Source organism: Bos mutus, chromosome 21, assembly GCF_027580195.1.
Source record: "Bos mutus isolate GX-2022 chromosome 21, NWIPB_WYAK_1.1, whole genome shotgun sequence".
Classification (NCBI taxonomy): domain Eukaryota; kingdom Metazoa; phylum Chordata; class Mammalia; order Artiodactyla; family Bovidae; genus Bos; species Bos mutus.
In genome coordinates this window covers 66426694-66442701 of record NC_091637.1, presented here as the reverse complement: position 1 = coordinate 66442701, position 16008 = coordinate 66426694, and the positions used below count along the sequence as shown (strand labels likewise).

The 16008-nt window shown below is 52.6% G+C and overlaps 1 protein-coding gene across 2 annotated transcripts in view; it reads right to left on the bottom strand.

The window, feature by feature from the left end:
* Window positions 1-9514, bottom strand: part of TRAF3 (TNF receptor associated factor 3) — a 118468-nt gene extending 108954 nt beyond the window's left edge. The window contains exon 1 of one of the 2 annotated variants that reach the window (XM_070358023.1): window positions 9266-9514. The gene's annotated coding sequence lies outside the window, so the exon portion shown is untranslated. Of the gene's footprint in view, window positions 1-7194; window positions 7288-9265 lie in introns of those variants that run through there. The other variant, XM_070358022.1, reaches the window with a different exon arrangement.
* Between the last annotated feature and the right edge of the window lie 6494 nt (window positions 9515-16008).

Sequence of the window (16008 nt, the reverse complement as noted above, 5' to 3'; positions counted from 1 at the left end):
GCATAGATGAGAAAACTGAGGTTCAGAAAGGATAAATAACTTACTTACCAGAATTCAAACTGGGTCTGACTTCAGACCCAAACTCCTCCCACACATAAATTCATCCCATTTGAGATGGCCTGAGAACATTTTGCGCCAGACTGGGAAAATACAATGAAGCAGCCCTGTCCTTAAGAAGCTTGTCATCACAACACTAGAGATCCATCCCAGATGCACTAGAACTTTCCTCAAGCTGGAGAAGGCAGGGCAGTCCTCCCCAGAAACATGAGGCCCTTGCTATCTCTCCCACACACTGCCTTAACCCCACTGCCTCTAACCTGGCCTAAGGACAAAGAAGACCTACCCTCTGCCGCTTGAGACCTCAGGGCCCAGCTGTGACCCCGAGTACACAGCCCTCCCCCAGCAGGCACGGATGGCTGTGTAACACGCCCCCGCCCCTCAGTCCAGGCATCGCCAGTTTCATGTTCAAACCTTTACAGTGGTTCTAGCAGAAGAGCCACGTAAAATCTTCAACAAAATACCAGTGACATCATTTCCTTGCTAACTGTGGAGGTTTCTTTGTCTTTAACTCGTATTCCCATAAGCAATCTGCAGTTATAATTAAATTCCACATGAATGGGTGGAATCTGTCCATGTTGGGCTGTAACTAGCTCTCTCTAGACTGACCAGGCCTCCGGGACTTGTTCACCACTAACAAGCTAATATTTGTAAAACCCTGTAAAGACATAATGACTACACACTATCGTTATTACTAGACACCGGTTTAAATGTAAATTAAGAGAGAAAGGGGAAAGAAAACACATTAGTAAATCAAGTTTGGGACTGCTCCTCAGCTAGAACCACAGAGCAAAGAATGCCTTCACTGATCTTATTGAAAGGAAGTGGAATGCAGGGTAGCTGCTGTAGGAAAATGAAAGAGAGAGGGGATGGAGCACCAGCAGGAAAGAAGTCCATACAGGCAGAACAGATGCTGGAGCAGAGGAAGGGCCGTGTGAAAAGCATATGCTGGAAAAACACACGATGTCAAATGTCTAGAATCTGAAAGCAAAACTAAGAAGTCTAGAATAAGAACAAGATCTAAAAACGGATTATAAATTCAGCCTAAACTGACCACAGAGCAGAGTGGTGAAAACATGGACTCGAGTCCAGCAGGCCTGAGGCTCTTCCTTTTCCCCATCTGTAAAGTGGGGACAAGTCTTCCCTCCAGAGCCAGGCTGGCACAAAGGCCTTCTGAGGCCGGCACCCTGAGGCACCCTGATCGGCAGCCACAGAGAGCCCCGCGGGCTCTCGGGCCCGCCCCTCTCGCTCTCGCTCACCATCCCCGGAAAACACCTCTGCGCCCGGCGCCCCGGCTCCCACGGCTCTGCCCCTCTGCCACAGCGCCCACCACGCGGTGCTGTAACCGGACCACTCCCCGGCTTACTCGCCTCGCAGAAGCTCCTTGAGGACAGTGCTCACACAGCGTCTTACTTCACTTTTAAGTGCTGGCAAACTAGCCTAGCTCTAGGGTAAGTTCTCCCCAAAAACGTGAGTTCATTAATTTTCAATTATCCCAAATTGGATAGAGGCCAAGCAGCTTCCCTGGGGCCAATCCTGGGGAAATGAAGACCGCAGGGGGCAAGGGGGGAAGAAAAAAAAAACACCATCTCTACACTGGGTGAACAGTGTGCACCTGCCAGACAATGGACTGACGTGGGAGCCCTCCTCACCCAACACTCAGCCAGCTGCCTCCCGTGTAAAAGGAGGAAACTTCTCTTGGTCCCGTCCATCTGACGCATTAGTTTAGGGTTGAGGCATTCTAAGGTCTCGACCCTCTTCCTCTATTAGCTCTCAGTCCTCTATTACTACAAAAATTAACATCAGTAGAAGGTTCTCTCACCCATTTCTTTCATAAGAAGCAAGTCTGTGCCTGCTGCTGTTCGTCCCATTTTACGGATGGAGACACTAATTCAGAGAGGCCCAGCAGCCACTTTGGGTGGTTCTGCTGGTGTGCGAAAGGGCAGGACTGGGATTCCGATCTTTAAAGCTGGAGCCTTCCACCATGCCCACACTTCTCAAGCCAGAAGGTGGATGGCCCCTAGGACTCATGGCAGGAATTCCAGGGGACCCCTCACCAAACCTGGGGGAGCCAAGGATGAACACAACGCATGTTCTGGAGAATCCAATGCACTCAACAACTGAAGGGGGCAACATATGTTTACAGCAAAAGAAAAAAAAAAACCAGACATATCACTGAGTACAGTGTAAAATTCCTATTAAATTTTAAGATAAAACTTAATGGGCTTGGACTCCTATCAAGGGTTTGAGACATACTGAACTAAAACCATGCCCTTCCCACAGAGAAAAGCCTTCTGAAACCAGAACACTTAATTTACCCCATAATAACATTTCAAACACCAGGCTATATTAATCCAAAAAAGACAGAATTTAATTTCCAGAATAAAGTTGTGACTCCCGGGCATTACTGGGCAAGGCAGGACTCAGGAGAACAGATTTCCTTGCATTTCCTCTTTAAGTCATTCAAAGCACCCAGGGAAGTTAAGATGCTGGATGAAGACCCCCATCTTACAAGCCCCCTCACACAACCAACCTGGGAGCTAAGCGCTATCAGAACTGGGGGTGGAGGGGCACAGTCCAGAGACACGGCCACAGGGCATCCCCACCTGCAGACACATATGCCAAACCACACGGAGCCACGAGGCGAGCATCTGTTACATCCCTCTTCCTTCCCAAACTTGCGGATTCCTGACACAAGCACTGACGGAGGCCGGCGTGCCGGGGCCCTGGGGGCGTCTAACCAGCACCCCGCTGCCTCAAGCATATGCAGGCCTCCTACCGGACGTTAGCATTCCAGGGCACAGTCACTGAAAACCTTCGCTACAATTTTGACTCCTGGAAACTAACGTTTTAGTATTTTTGATGCCACTGTCATCCTGAAGATTACATTATCCCAATCAATTAATGAATTTAGCTTTTCTCTCCACTCAAAGAAACCAAGTTTCCAATAAATATGCTTATGGTTTTTGCCACAGAATGGGTGTTTTAATTGGAAAAGAAATTAGGATATCAGAACAGCAGGCATGATATCTTTCTTGGTAGAATGGCCTCATGAGAGAAGTTACCAAGTAGCCCCCATTAAAAAAAATACATGGAGTCAGGAATTCCTTGATGCTCCAGTGGTTAGGACTCTGCACTTTCACTGCCTAGGGCCCAGGTTCAATCCCAAGATGGGAAACTACAAACCCACAAGCAGTGCGATGCAGGCAAAAACAAACAAAAAAACCCACGGAGTTATGCATCAGCATGGAGGAACCCTTATAAAAAGTAAGCCATGAAATGAACTTACAGGGAGATTTTTTATTTCTTGAGAATTAAAGATTTACGTCATTTCAGCATGGATGACAGAGCAGCAGGTTTGGGGGTGTCCCCTGGGGAAGGGGCACTCTAACACTCACTCCCCTCCCCACCACCTTTTGAGACCTTCCACCTACAGTGAGAAAAGGCAGGGACAGCCAAGTGCAGCCGCCCAGGCCAGGTACCACCGCTCCGTCTCCCGCCAAAGACCTGGTCACAAAGGGCCTGGCGGGGGCCAGGGGACAGCATGGGAATCATTATAACCGGAAGCATGACCAGCATGACCACCAGCATCACCAAGACCGTGTCTACTGGCACAAACAGGACCACAAACCGTCAGGTGCTATCTTCCCAAAACTAAGTGGAGCACGGAGAAGTCCTCTTCCTGCCAATCTCAAGGTGGGCCCGTTGCACCGGCCTTCTTGGCACTGGATCTCAACACCCACTCCCCAGAAGCTGTCCCTGACTACCCCGCCAGCCAGGAGCTGTCTACCCTTTCCCGAACTTCCACCATACTTCCAGTCCTCCGCACGACCCGCTAATCCACTTTAGTCTACTCTGTAGGACTTTTCTTGCCTCTTCCGAATGGAACTGCACTCTCCAGCTGAGCAGCCAACTTCCTGAAGGCAGGATGGTGAAACCTTCATTTTCCCTCTCCCTTCTGGGCACAAGCTTCAGTCCTGGTGCTACCTGGTCAAACAGCGCTGGTTTCCGGCATCTTCCTCCACCACGCACAGGGGCTGAGACCATGCTCTCAAAGGCAGGTGCTGCAACTCCCTCATCCCAGCACTGGAACCAGAGAGTTACGAGAACTCAAGGCACATTCACTGAACATCAAATTCAAGGAGAAAAAGACTCCCCCATTCCAGCTAATGATCTACTTATCCTGCAGAATACAGATACTCAGCAAGGGATTCCAACCTGATTTCTAGAGTTGACAGAAACCCACAACAGTCACCTGCATTTATGACATCTCACCACCTGCCAGCCTCACCCCCAACAAGCCTGCACAGGGAGACAAGCAATTCTGGCCCAAAAGGAGATTTTGACGCTTGATGACAAAAACATCACCTTCTCCTTCCTAGAGTGGTCAGTCCCCAACCCCTCACTGTGCTGTGCAGACCACAGTCGACGAAGGCCCTCTAAAGTGAGAAAGCCATTTTGTACTGTTTAATTATGAATACTAGACCTTACACGAGCACACATGTTTTCTTACATTTTTTTCCTTTTCTGTTGAGAGCTGCTCTGTCCCCTACTCCATGAGCAGCTGTGGACCTAAAGCCAGCTGCGATGGCACGAGCCATCCTGTCCCCATTCACCTCTCGACCGCCCTCCTGCCCGCAGGCATCCAGCACTCTCTCGCTGGCTCCATTCCCTCTGCCCAGAGCAGGTCTGAGCATCATCTCCACATTTAGGCCTCGGCTGCCTCTCTCTGGTCACCTTCCAAAACCACTGGCCTCGCTGCCTTCTTTTCTCACTTTGGAGCTCTTTCCTCAGTGTCTCTCTGTATCTCAAGTCAATATGATGACTCTCCTCCACCAGCAAAATAATAATAATAGTAATTTTCCTTCCTCACAGAACATTTGTAAAGAAGCATGCAGGGGGTCCAGAATCCATGGGATTGACACAGAGGCCCTGGCTATATGAGGTCTCCTCTGCTAAGTTAACAATTCTTAAACTGACCATTACAAGGAAACTCAGCTATTGCATAATATTTGATAGGTTAGATCACTTGCTGTTTGTAGAGTCTTGCTCTACAGAGATGAGAAAACAGAGATGGACAAATTTAACGCAATTTCCTTTGTTTGCTTGAGCTAGCCCAGACTTGCAACACCACAGTGACAGTTTTTCTTAAAGTACAGCTTTAGCATCATCAAAAAGGACTTCACCAGAGTGATAAACCATTCTTGTCCTTCAGCGTATTGGCGTATCTATCTATCCCCGACAAACCCCCTCCTCCTCCTCAAGGTCCTTCCCGCTTTGCACAGTGAAAAATTAAAGGGATTCTAGTAGGGGTCTTTACGGAATCAAAACCCCAAACACAGGGGAGAACAGCTAGAAGCAGCTCAAATGTTTCAGTTAAACTAAGGACTCTCTTCAAGACACAAAAAAGAGTAGGAATATTTTGATTGTATTAACAGAAACCACTGGCCAGCTGCTACTGCTGGTTTCCAGTGGAAGATCTTTACATCCTTCTGTACAGCGAGTGAGGCCATCTTATTAGCTCCAAAATGAATGGACAGCATCCAAGAAAAATAACTGGTTTTCTTCCCCCTCACAGAAAAATTCACATGAATGTCTCAGAAAAAGAAAAAAAAAAAAAATGCTGGAATTCTCCCTGCCAGCTCTCTGCTTCCCTGGCTTCTGCATGGTGACAGCTGGAACAGATGGCGTCTGGGTGAGACACCTTACATCTTAAACCTCATCCCTGATAAGGTCTGATTTTGACTAGTGGTGCTGGAATCCTAGGTCTGTCAAGGTTTCTGTCCTGAACACCTACTCACCACATTTCCAACCTTGTCCATTTTAGGGTTTTCACACTAATAAGGCTTATTTTTGTTTTGGCCAAAAAATTCTTCATCTTGAACTGATTTTCAGTATGTATATACTGTCACCACACAATAGTGAAAAAGCAAACACTTCCTTTCATTTGAAAAACGAACGTACACAATTTTGCCAGACATCCTACACATGATGCAGTCTTTTGAACAGGCCATTTTCAAAGATGTGAAAGACAGGAAAAGATTTTAGCACCAACTGATGGTCCACTTGGTCATTTCTTTACATACGGATTTTATACACAAATGCAAGATTACAGAACACACAACATTCCCAAAAGCTTCACCAGCAAATGCTAAGAAAAAATAGAAATTATGGCTCCCCTCGGTTGTATGCTGTGAATGGAAATTAACAAGCGGCAACAACGCTCAACACAGCCTTTATGAATCCACAAAAATAAATGAATAAATCACACACACACCCTCATCTCATTCTGAAAACTAATTATCAGCTTAAAATGAAAACCATGAAATAAAACTGCTTCCTTCAACGTACAATTATATGAAGGCTTCTTAGATTTCAAAGCACGTCCACAACACTCCATTGATTACCATTTTGTTGCTATGTTTTTCAGAGAAAAGGTAAAGAATTTTTTTCCCACGAGATTCTGTCTAAAAGCCTAAATATTAAATAGATGTCCCCAAACGGGGTGAAAACGTGGCAAAGTGTGCCTGAGCAATTAACCGAAGGCGGAATGTGTGCCTTTCGCCCCAAACTGGATCCCAGTACCCGGCTGCCTCCGAGGCCGCTGCAGCTCTTCGCTTATGAATCAGTCAGAGGTTCATCTGCAGAGGAATGACTCAGTATAAACTTTTAAATAATGGCTTAAAAAAAAAAAAAAGAACCCAAGCCAGCCCAGGGTGAACATGTTCGGCTATGGAGACACCCGAGACGGTCCGCTCCTCACCCCGCAAAACACACAGCCTCGTCGGAGATGCTGGTCTCTCGCCACCTCGGGGTGAGGGGGGGGGGTCACGTTCCAAGCGGCCTCGGCGCCCCGTTTCCTGAAAAGCTGCGGGAGCCCGGGCCCGCGGGGCCCTCGGCCGGGCCGGGCCGGAGGACAAAGTTTCCCGAAGTTGAGGCGTCCGGGGGGCGGGCGGGCGCGGGCTGGGGCGGGGCGAGACGGCGCCGCACCGGGCACTCGCCGCCGGGCGCCGGGCCTGCGCCGCCCGGCCCCGCGCCGACCGACCCCGCGCCCGCCCGCCGCCCGCCGCCCGCCGCCCAGGGCGCGGGATGGAGCCGCCGGGGATGGAGCCGCCCGCCGCCCGCCAGGCCCCTTACCCGCGTCCGCGCCGCCCGGCCGGCTCAGCAGCGCCGAGCGCGTCCTCCGCCGCGGTCCGCAGCGTCCTGCTCCCGGGCAGCCCCATGTCGGGGGCGGGAAGGGCCGGCGGCCGCCGCCGCCGCCGCCGGCTGGAAAGTCCCTGCTGGGCTGCAACCCGGCTCGCGCACGCGGCGGCCGCGCCGCGCCGCTCCTCCTCAAGGTCCTTCCCGCTTTGCACAGTGAAAAATTAAAGGGATTCTAGTAGGGGTCTTTACGGAATCAAAACCCCAAACACAGGGGAGAACAGCTAGAAGCAGCTCAAATGTTTCAGTTAAACTAAGGACTCTCTTCAAGACACAAAAAGAGTAGGAATATTTTGATTGTATTAACAGAAACCACTGGCCAGCTGCTACTGCTGGTTTCCAGTGGAAGATCTTTACATCCTTCTGTACAGCGCAGTAGAGGCCATCTTATTAGCTCCAAAATGAATGGACAGCATCCAAGAAAAATAACTGGTTTCTTCCCTCACAGAAAAATTCACATGAATGTCTCAGAAAAAGAAAAAAAAAAAAAAAATGCTGGAATTCTCCCTGCCAGCTCTCTGCTTCCCTGGCTTCTGCATGGTGACAGCTGGAACAGATGGCGTCTGGGTGAGACACCTTACATCTTAAACCTCATCCCTGATAAGGTCTGATTTTGACTAGTGGTGCTGGAATCCTAGGTCTGTCAAGGTTTCTGTCCTGAACACCTACTCACCACATTTCCAACCTTGTCCATTTTAGGGTTTTCACACTAATAAGGCTTATTTTTGTTTTGGCCAAAAAATTCTTCATCTTGAACTGATTTTCAGTATGTATATACTGTCACCACACAATAGTGAAAAAAGCAAACACTTCCTTTCATTTGAAAAACAGACATACACAATTTTGCCAGACATCCTACACATGATGCAGTCTTTTGAACAGGCCATTTTCAAAGATGTGAAAGACAGGAAAAGATTTTAGCACCAACTGATGGTCCACTTGGTCATTTCTTTACATACAGTTTTATACACAAATGCAAGATTACAGAACACACAACATTCCCAAAAGCTTCACCAGCAAATGCTAAGAAAAAATAGAAATTATGGCTCCCCTCGGTTGTATGCTGTGAATGGAAATTAACAAGCGGCAACAACGCTCAACACAGCCTTTATGAATCCACAAAAATAAATGAATAAATCACACACACACCCTCATCTCATTCTGAAAACTAATTATCAGCTTAAAATGAAAACCATGAAATAAAACTGCTTCCTTCAACGTACAATTATATGAAGGCTTCTTAGATTTCAAAGCACGTCCACAACACTCCATTGATTACCATTTTGTTGCTATGTTTTCAAGAGAAAGGTAAAGAATTTTTTTTCCCCACGAGATTCTGTCTAAAAGCCTAAATATTAAATAGATGTCCCCAAACGGGGTGAAAACGTGGCAAAGTGTGCCTGAGCAATTAACCGAAGGCGGAATGTGTGCCTTTCGCCCCAAACTGGATCCCAGTACCCGGCTGCCTCCGAGGCCGCTGCAGCTCTTCGCTTATGAATCAGTCAGAGGTTCATCTGCAGAGGAATGACTCAGTATAAACTTTTAAATAATGGCTTAAAAAAAAAAAAAAGAACCCAAGCCAGCCCAGGGTGAACATGTTCGGCTATGGAGACACCCGAGACGGTCCGCTCCTCACCCCGCAAAACACACAGCCTCGTCGGAGATGCTGGTCTCTCGCCACCTCGGGGTGAGGGGGGTCACGTTCAAAGCGGCCTCGGCGCCCCCGTTTCCTGAAAAGCTGCGGGGCCCGGGCCCGCGGGGCCCTCGGCCGGGCCGGGCCGGAGGACAAAGTTTCCCGAAGTTGAGGCGTCCGGGGGGCGGGCGGGCGCGGGCTGGGGCGGGGGCGAGACGGCGCCGCACCGGGCACTCGCCGCCGGGCGCCGGGCCTGCGCCGCCCCGGCCCCGCGCCGACCGACCCCGCCCCCGCCCGCCGCCCGCCGCCCGCCGCCCAGGGCGCGGGATGGAGCCGCCGGGGATGGAGCCGCCCGCCGCCCGCCAGGCCCCTTACCCGCGTCCGCGCCGCCCGGCCGGCTCAGCAGCGCCGAGCGCGTCCTCCGCCGCGGTCCGCAGCGTCCTGCTCCCCGGGCAGCCCCATGTCGGGGGGCGGGGAAGGGCCGGCGGCCGCCGCCGCCGCCGCCGGCTGGAAAGTCCCTGCTGGGCTGCAACCCGGCTCGCGCACGCGGCGGCCGCGCCGCGCCGCGCTCCCTCGCCCTCACGCACCCTCTCGCAGGCACTTCCTCTCGCGCGCTGGAAATCCCCGCCGGCCTCCAGAGCGCGCCCGGGCGCGCGCGCCCGCCCCCGCCGCCGGCCCGCGCGCGCGCGCGCGGGGGCGCTGCGGGAGCCCGCGAGGCGGCCGGCTCTCCGCGCCGCCGCCCCGCGCGCCCCCGCCCGGCCCGCGCGCCCCGCCGCCCGTCGCTAAGGCCCTCCCCGGCGCCCGCCGCCCGGCCTTAGCAACGGCGCCGCGGCGCGGGCGGGGCGGGCCCGGCCGCCCCAGCGCCGCCCCGCCCCGCGCGCGCCTCGCAGCCCCCGCCCCGGGCGTACCCCCCTTTCCGGGTCGAAAAGCCACGCAAGCCGCGTGGGGGCCCGAAAGGTGCAGGTCCCCTTAGGGTCGGGAGCCATGGCGTCACGCGTTTCACCAGCGCGGCCACCCTCAGTCACACCGACACACATTGAGCACAGAGGCTCGCACAACTACTCACACTCACCGACACACAGCCAACTCGCGTTTTTACACATGCTCAGACACACATGCTCACAAAACATACACACGCTCGCAGACACACAGTTCACACACACTCCAAGACACACTTGGTCACAGACATGCTCTCATGCGCTCACACTTGTACATGCATTCACACACTCGCTGACAGCCATGCGCCGTCACGCCTGTGCACACTCACACATACACACTCGCTCCTCTACACTGCTCCCTCTCCTACACAGGACCAGGTGGTGGGGCTAAGGGAGACTGTCTGGGCCCTGCTCCCCATTGAGGGGGGCTCCTAACCCTTTGGTTGGCCTTTCCTTGCTGCCGGGGCCCCTCCCACACCCAGGAAGTTGGGTCTTGATCGAGTGTGAACAACGTGGCCAGTCTGCCACAAGCTCCCAGAGCGCCCTGCTGGCCTGGGGGCCCCAGGACAGAGTCCGCTGCCCTGTGAACCCCCTCCCCGCCCTGGGCCCCAGGCCTTCTGGGCCACCCGTTTCTCCACAGGCCTCGGCTCTCTGCCCGCCCCCTGCCCCCCACAAGCCATCAGTGATTCCCCAAAGTGCTCTAGGTCTGTGTATCTGACCTGTTTGGCCTGGCAAGATGGGCAACGGCAGAGGGCCTGTCTCTCCGTGAGGCTCCAGGCCAACCAAAGAGCAAGGCCATCTCTGCACCAGTTGACAGTCAACACAGAGGGGACAGAATGGACTGCCCCGTTTTCTCTTCCTCATAAGGTTCATGGAGATCTCCAGACAGAGCCAAGACCAGTGTCACCAGCTTAAGCTAGTGTCCCTTCTTCTCCAATGACTCGTCGAATAAAGGCAGGAAGTTCAGCATCTCCTCCAGAGGCTTTCTCAGTGGAACGTTCCAGAACCCTCGACAGTCTGGGCAGGCTGCTGGAACCCCGGCTCTGGCTCCATCAGCCCGCCGGGTGTGCTTGTTCTCCAGCTGCAGAGGTGGGGCCTCGCTCTCTAGACTCGAAGTCTGCAGCAGCGCCCCTGCTCGGGCCACTTGCTGAGAGGGCACAGCTCCCTGAGTTCAACTCGGAGAACCCAAGATGGCTGTCGTCCGCCCAGCAACCATGTTGAGGTGGCGGGTCAGCCTCGGTCAGCCCTGCGCAGACCGTAGGGCTCTGACTGGAACCTCGGGCACCAGAGGAGCTCCCCTCTCGGCGGCAAGGGGCGCTTTCCCTTCTGCTCCCGAGCCTTGGGTGTCCTTTCCTGCCTGTCAGAAGCCTTAATGGCTGCCGCTGCTCCTCAGACCAGGGCCCGGGCTCCGAGCCTCTGTGTATCTGCTCATCTCCTCACAGGTCTCCAGGGCCGGATCGGGCCGCACTCCCACCTCCTGCCTCAAGCTAGACTGGGGTCTTTTTAGGACTTGGCCAGAAATTCTCTAGGCTGGACCATTTTTTGGCTCTTTTAACACAAATAACAAGGTTAGAAGTTTCAAAGACCCGTCAGAAGGGTTTTCTACAACTCTCTCTGCTCTCCACCAAAGCGGTGCCAAGAAGCAATGCAGGGTGAACAGGCTCAGGTACGACCGTGGCTGAGCCCCCTGCTGGGCAGTGAGGACCTGCTCCCTGTCTTCTCCCCGCTTCCTCCCCGCTTCTTTCTCTTCTCCAACTGTCTGAGCAGTTCTGGACCCCCTGCTTTGGGGAGTTGGAGGGGGCTGCAGCACAAAGTTTGCCCCGAAGCAGGAACCCGCTTTGGGGGGCGAGCGTTCTGTCCTCCGCAGTTACGGCCGCTGGGCAGCAGTGACGGACAGCGAGGCTGGCCAATCACAGCGCTCCTCACTGCATTTCAAAGGCTGAGCTCTCTGTTCCCTATGGCAACGTGAAACAACAAGCTGACACCATTTCTGGACAAAGAAATTTCTCGCAGGAATTTATGTAGCATTACATGTTCTGTTTGCTGCATTTCTGGGAGCAGTGCACACAGGATATTGGAGTGACTCACTTAAGTACAATGGCTCAGAAGCCATTCCTGTTTTTCTTCAGAGAGAAAGGGAAAGTGTCCACTGGTTAGTGTTAGGGTTCTAAAGGGGGTTTCCTCAGACTCTCCCGGACAATCAGACCCGCAAGGGACAGCTCCCCACTCAAATGCCGGTGGCCGGTGTGTCCGATTGGACTCAAATGTGCTGGCAACTTCTCCCACTCAAACGCCTGGGCACCTGGCAAAATAAAAAACCGTTAAACTAATTGTTCAGACAAGTGTCTTCCAAACTTTTGAATGCAATTCACTTTACAAACCGGTTGTGTGTAACATGTGTGCGTTTATATACACACATATATACACATACATGTAGCAGATGCTTCATCTCAAACATGTATTCCGATATTTTCTATTTCATTCCATTTATTTATTAACGCTGGTTTTGACTGTCCCGACTCATCGTGGGTTCATGGCCTGAAGTTGAAAACACCACGTTAGATTAAAAGAGCTGCTGAAGATGGCGGAAGGGGCCCGGGGTTTGGGGTGGTCGTCGTGGGAAGGCACCCCTCTTCTTCCTGCTCTATGACACATTTGCTGTGCAATGTGGGGCTGCAAAGCCAAGGACACCAATCCCCCTTCTCCCGCCCAGGCCTGTCCTTGAAGTAGGCCCTGGCTAACATCAGAGGTGTACCAGCAAAGAAGCAGGCTGCCAGTCCCCCTTCTCGGACAAGGACTGCCAAAAACAAATGCAGAGGAAATGGGGCCTGGAGAGGCCCAGGAGGCCTAAGCAGGGTATGCAAACACAGCCATGGGTTTCATGCAAGTGATGAGACAAAGGGAAGGCAAGGTGGGAGGTCTGGGTAACTGGCCACAGGTTTTAATTTCCTCTCAGTTCTGTGGGCCTCTTGGGGAGATGAAGTTGTCCTTATTTTAGGGAAACCTGTTTTGGGACTTGTGTGCACAACTGTACACACATCACCACCGCCACAACCACCACCATCTCTGGATCTTTCCCCCAATCCTTCAGGAGAACAGGAGTTCCAGGTAAGGCCAGCCTCCCACAGGCAGCCTTGATTGGAACCCCCCACTCATACTTCACTTCTGAAAAATAGACTCAATTCCACCAAGAAAAGGGACTTTTGTTATTGCAGGCCTCACGGGAGACAGGGAAGAGGGTTTGTGTCAAGGTCACACAGCAAAATCCCAAAACCCATGGAAGCTCAGTGCCTGCCTTCAGTCCCACTCAGAGGCTCCACCTGTCTTTGTGATCGCTGTTCCTCTCCTCCATCCAGGGTTGGGGGCTCCTCATAGCCTCTGTGTTCCCCCACCTCAACAACTCAGCTCTGGCCTCAACTGGCAGACCTCACTCAGCAAACAAAACCCAGGGGCTCCTGGAGCCGCCCCCTTGGGGTACCCAGCTCATCCCACTCTGGCAGCTCCACAGTGAGCGGTGCTCCCCCCGACACACATTAGAAATGAGGAGGGAGAAGATGACCGGGTCCAAATCAAGTCTTGGATTAATGAGATAAATGGTCTGAAAAGTACAAGGATTCTAAACTGTCAGAAATGCAATATACCATCTCCCTAGGAATAAAGGCGTCTCTCAAGGCTGGTGACGGCAAGCCTGAAATGTCACAGGCTGCTGGATCAGGACAGCTTGTTCCCCCTTCGCCTGGTCCTTCCGTTCGTGTGGTCAAGACCTGCTTGCTGATCGTGACCCCTGCTCGCCTCTCTTCTAGCATGAAACCAATTACGCACTTGTCCTTTGGGAGTTTACCTTCTAGCAGGTGGATACCGAGCAAACAAATCACAAGCGAATCTGTAACAGGAGCTGTGGCAACAGCCAGAGCCGAGGAGGGGAAGAGGGAGGCCTGGAGCGGGTGGTCAGGGGGCCTGGCGCATCAGGGGCCATTTGAGTGCAGGCCCAAGGGCAGAGAGGAGGGCACCCTGTGAGTATGGGTGGGGAAAGCATCCAGGCAGAGGGAACAGCGTAGGCAGACACCCTGAGGTCAGCAAGGCCTGGGGAGACCAGTGTGGCCTGAGCCAGTGAGAAGGAGAGTCACAGAGGATGGGGGTAAGGAGGCAGGGCCATGTGGGGTCATCAGCAGGATCTTGGTTTTGCTCCAAGGTGGGGGCCACTGTGAAGTTTGATGGATAACGTGTTCTATCCAAACGAATCCTGTAGCTGATCTTTTTATTGTCCTTCAGCACCTGGCAAATCCAAACAGCGGGGCATGACTTGGCTGTGGGGTGAACAAGGTCACAGCCGAGGATACTCAGCTCCGGCGAAGATGCACACAGGTGTGAGCCTGCAACTGGAGCACTGGACAGGGAGGGGAGCCCTGGGACCCAGTGACCCCCATCCGGGACGCTTCCAAAGAAATAAGACCACACACTAGGAGACTACTAGGCACCTCCCACCTTCAAAGCCAAAGAAAGGGAGCGGGCCCTTTTCTGGCAGCCAGCAGGGCCACGCGCTGAGCCCAGGCGAGACTCAGAGTGCTGGATTTGCCATCAGATGGGGGCGAGAACCTACGGCCCATTGCCTGGAGCCAAGGTTCCAGCCGCAGCCCGCTGTCCCCACAGAGCAGCCTCTGCAGAGCGGCTCTCAGTGGCCAAGTCCCGTGGTTCTCACCTTGGGCCCCATGGCTGCCTGTGCTCACCTGCTCCCCCCACACTGGTCTCCAGGGAACCTCGTGGACCCAGGCTGATTCAGCCCAGGGCCTTGGCCCACGCCACTCCCTTGGCCCAGGACGCTCCCCCCAGCTAGCTACAGGATTTACTGTCTCTTCCTTTGGGTCAGAGCCAGCTGTGAGGATTCTAGATCAAAGATTTGACTCTGGGGCTTACCACAGTGCACCTCCAAATGCCCCCTGGCCCGACACAGTGGAAAGAAGCCAGGGACGAGCTCCCTAGATATCCTAGTGATGAGTTCCCTTGGAAAGGTGAATGGGAGGAATTCACTCAAGTGGCAGAATTCAAGACCAGGAATCGAAAAAGCAGAACTCAACTCATGACTAACTGATGTTAGGAAAGCACTTTACCTCCCTGGCCCCGGGTTTCCCCTTTTGTAGAGCGGAAATATGATGGCCTGCCCGACCCCAGGGGGCTTTGAGAAGATGCCTGGTGCCAGTGGGGACCATGCAGCCAGCGTGTCCCTGGGAGGGACCACGGTCCCCGGAAGGGAGGCAGGGACTGTATTTCTGATGCTGTTGCTTTTATTACATGCAAAGGATGCACCCGGCTTTCCCAGAGCCGGAGGGATTGTTTTATTATCAGGTGTCCGTGATCAGTTGCCATGAATAAAGATCAAATGCTCCACTTTTTTTCAGGGATGTTATTAATGCTTTTCCATCACACTTTGCCAGCCCTTTGTGTGATTTAAACTGATGACAAACTTCCTTGTCAATTCCCTGAAAAGGATTTTCTGGGGGACTGGTCCTCAGACCCACACAATGGATACAACAAGCTGTTGAAATTGCGCCAGCCCCTTTACCGGAGAGGTGGTGTTTTTCAAACTGCAGTTTGCAATCTATTAATTGGTTGAAAAATCAGTTGAGTGGGTGTGACCAGTATCTTTTTAAAAAAATGAAATAAAACAAAAATAGGAAATAGCAAAACGCTTCACGCTTACTAGGTGTGAGTGACTAGGATCAGTGTAGTTTTGTGAACTTTGGTTTTTTGTTCTGCATGGGTATACACAGCTAAGCTGGGCTGTCTTGAGGTAAAACATATTTCTTGCTGTGGGTTCTGGAGCAGACGTTTGAAAAGCCGCCATGCTAATGGAGTCACGACTCGGGTGCCTTGTTTAAAAGTTATTTTCCTCGTTACCTGCTGACATCTGTTTTGTGTGTCCTGCCAATTGGAACTTCCACCTGCTCTGGGTGAAATACTCAAAATTAGCAGAGTTTGAGTTAATGAGGTTTGTTATATTAAGCAAAATAAACGATGGTGCGTTTGGACTCGCATGCATCCTCCTGAAGATTCCTGAGTGGAGGACGCTGGGCCCACTTCTCCACAAGTGACTTCTCCATGTCACTGCCAGAGGCTTCGGTCCACTTGGCCAAAGTGGTTTCCTCGCTCTTTCCCTGGTGGAAAGCCCTGGGCAGCCCTTAA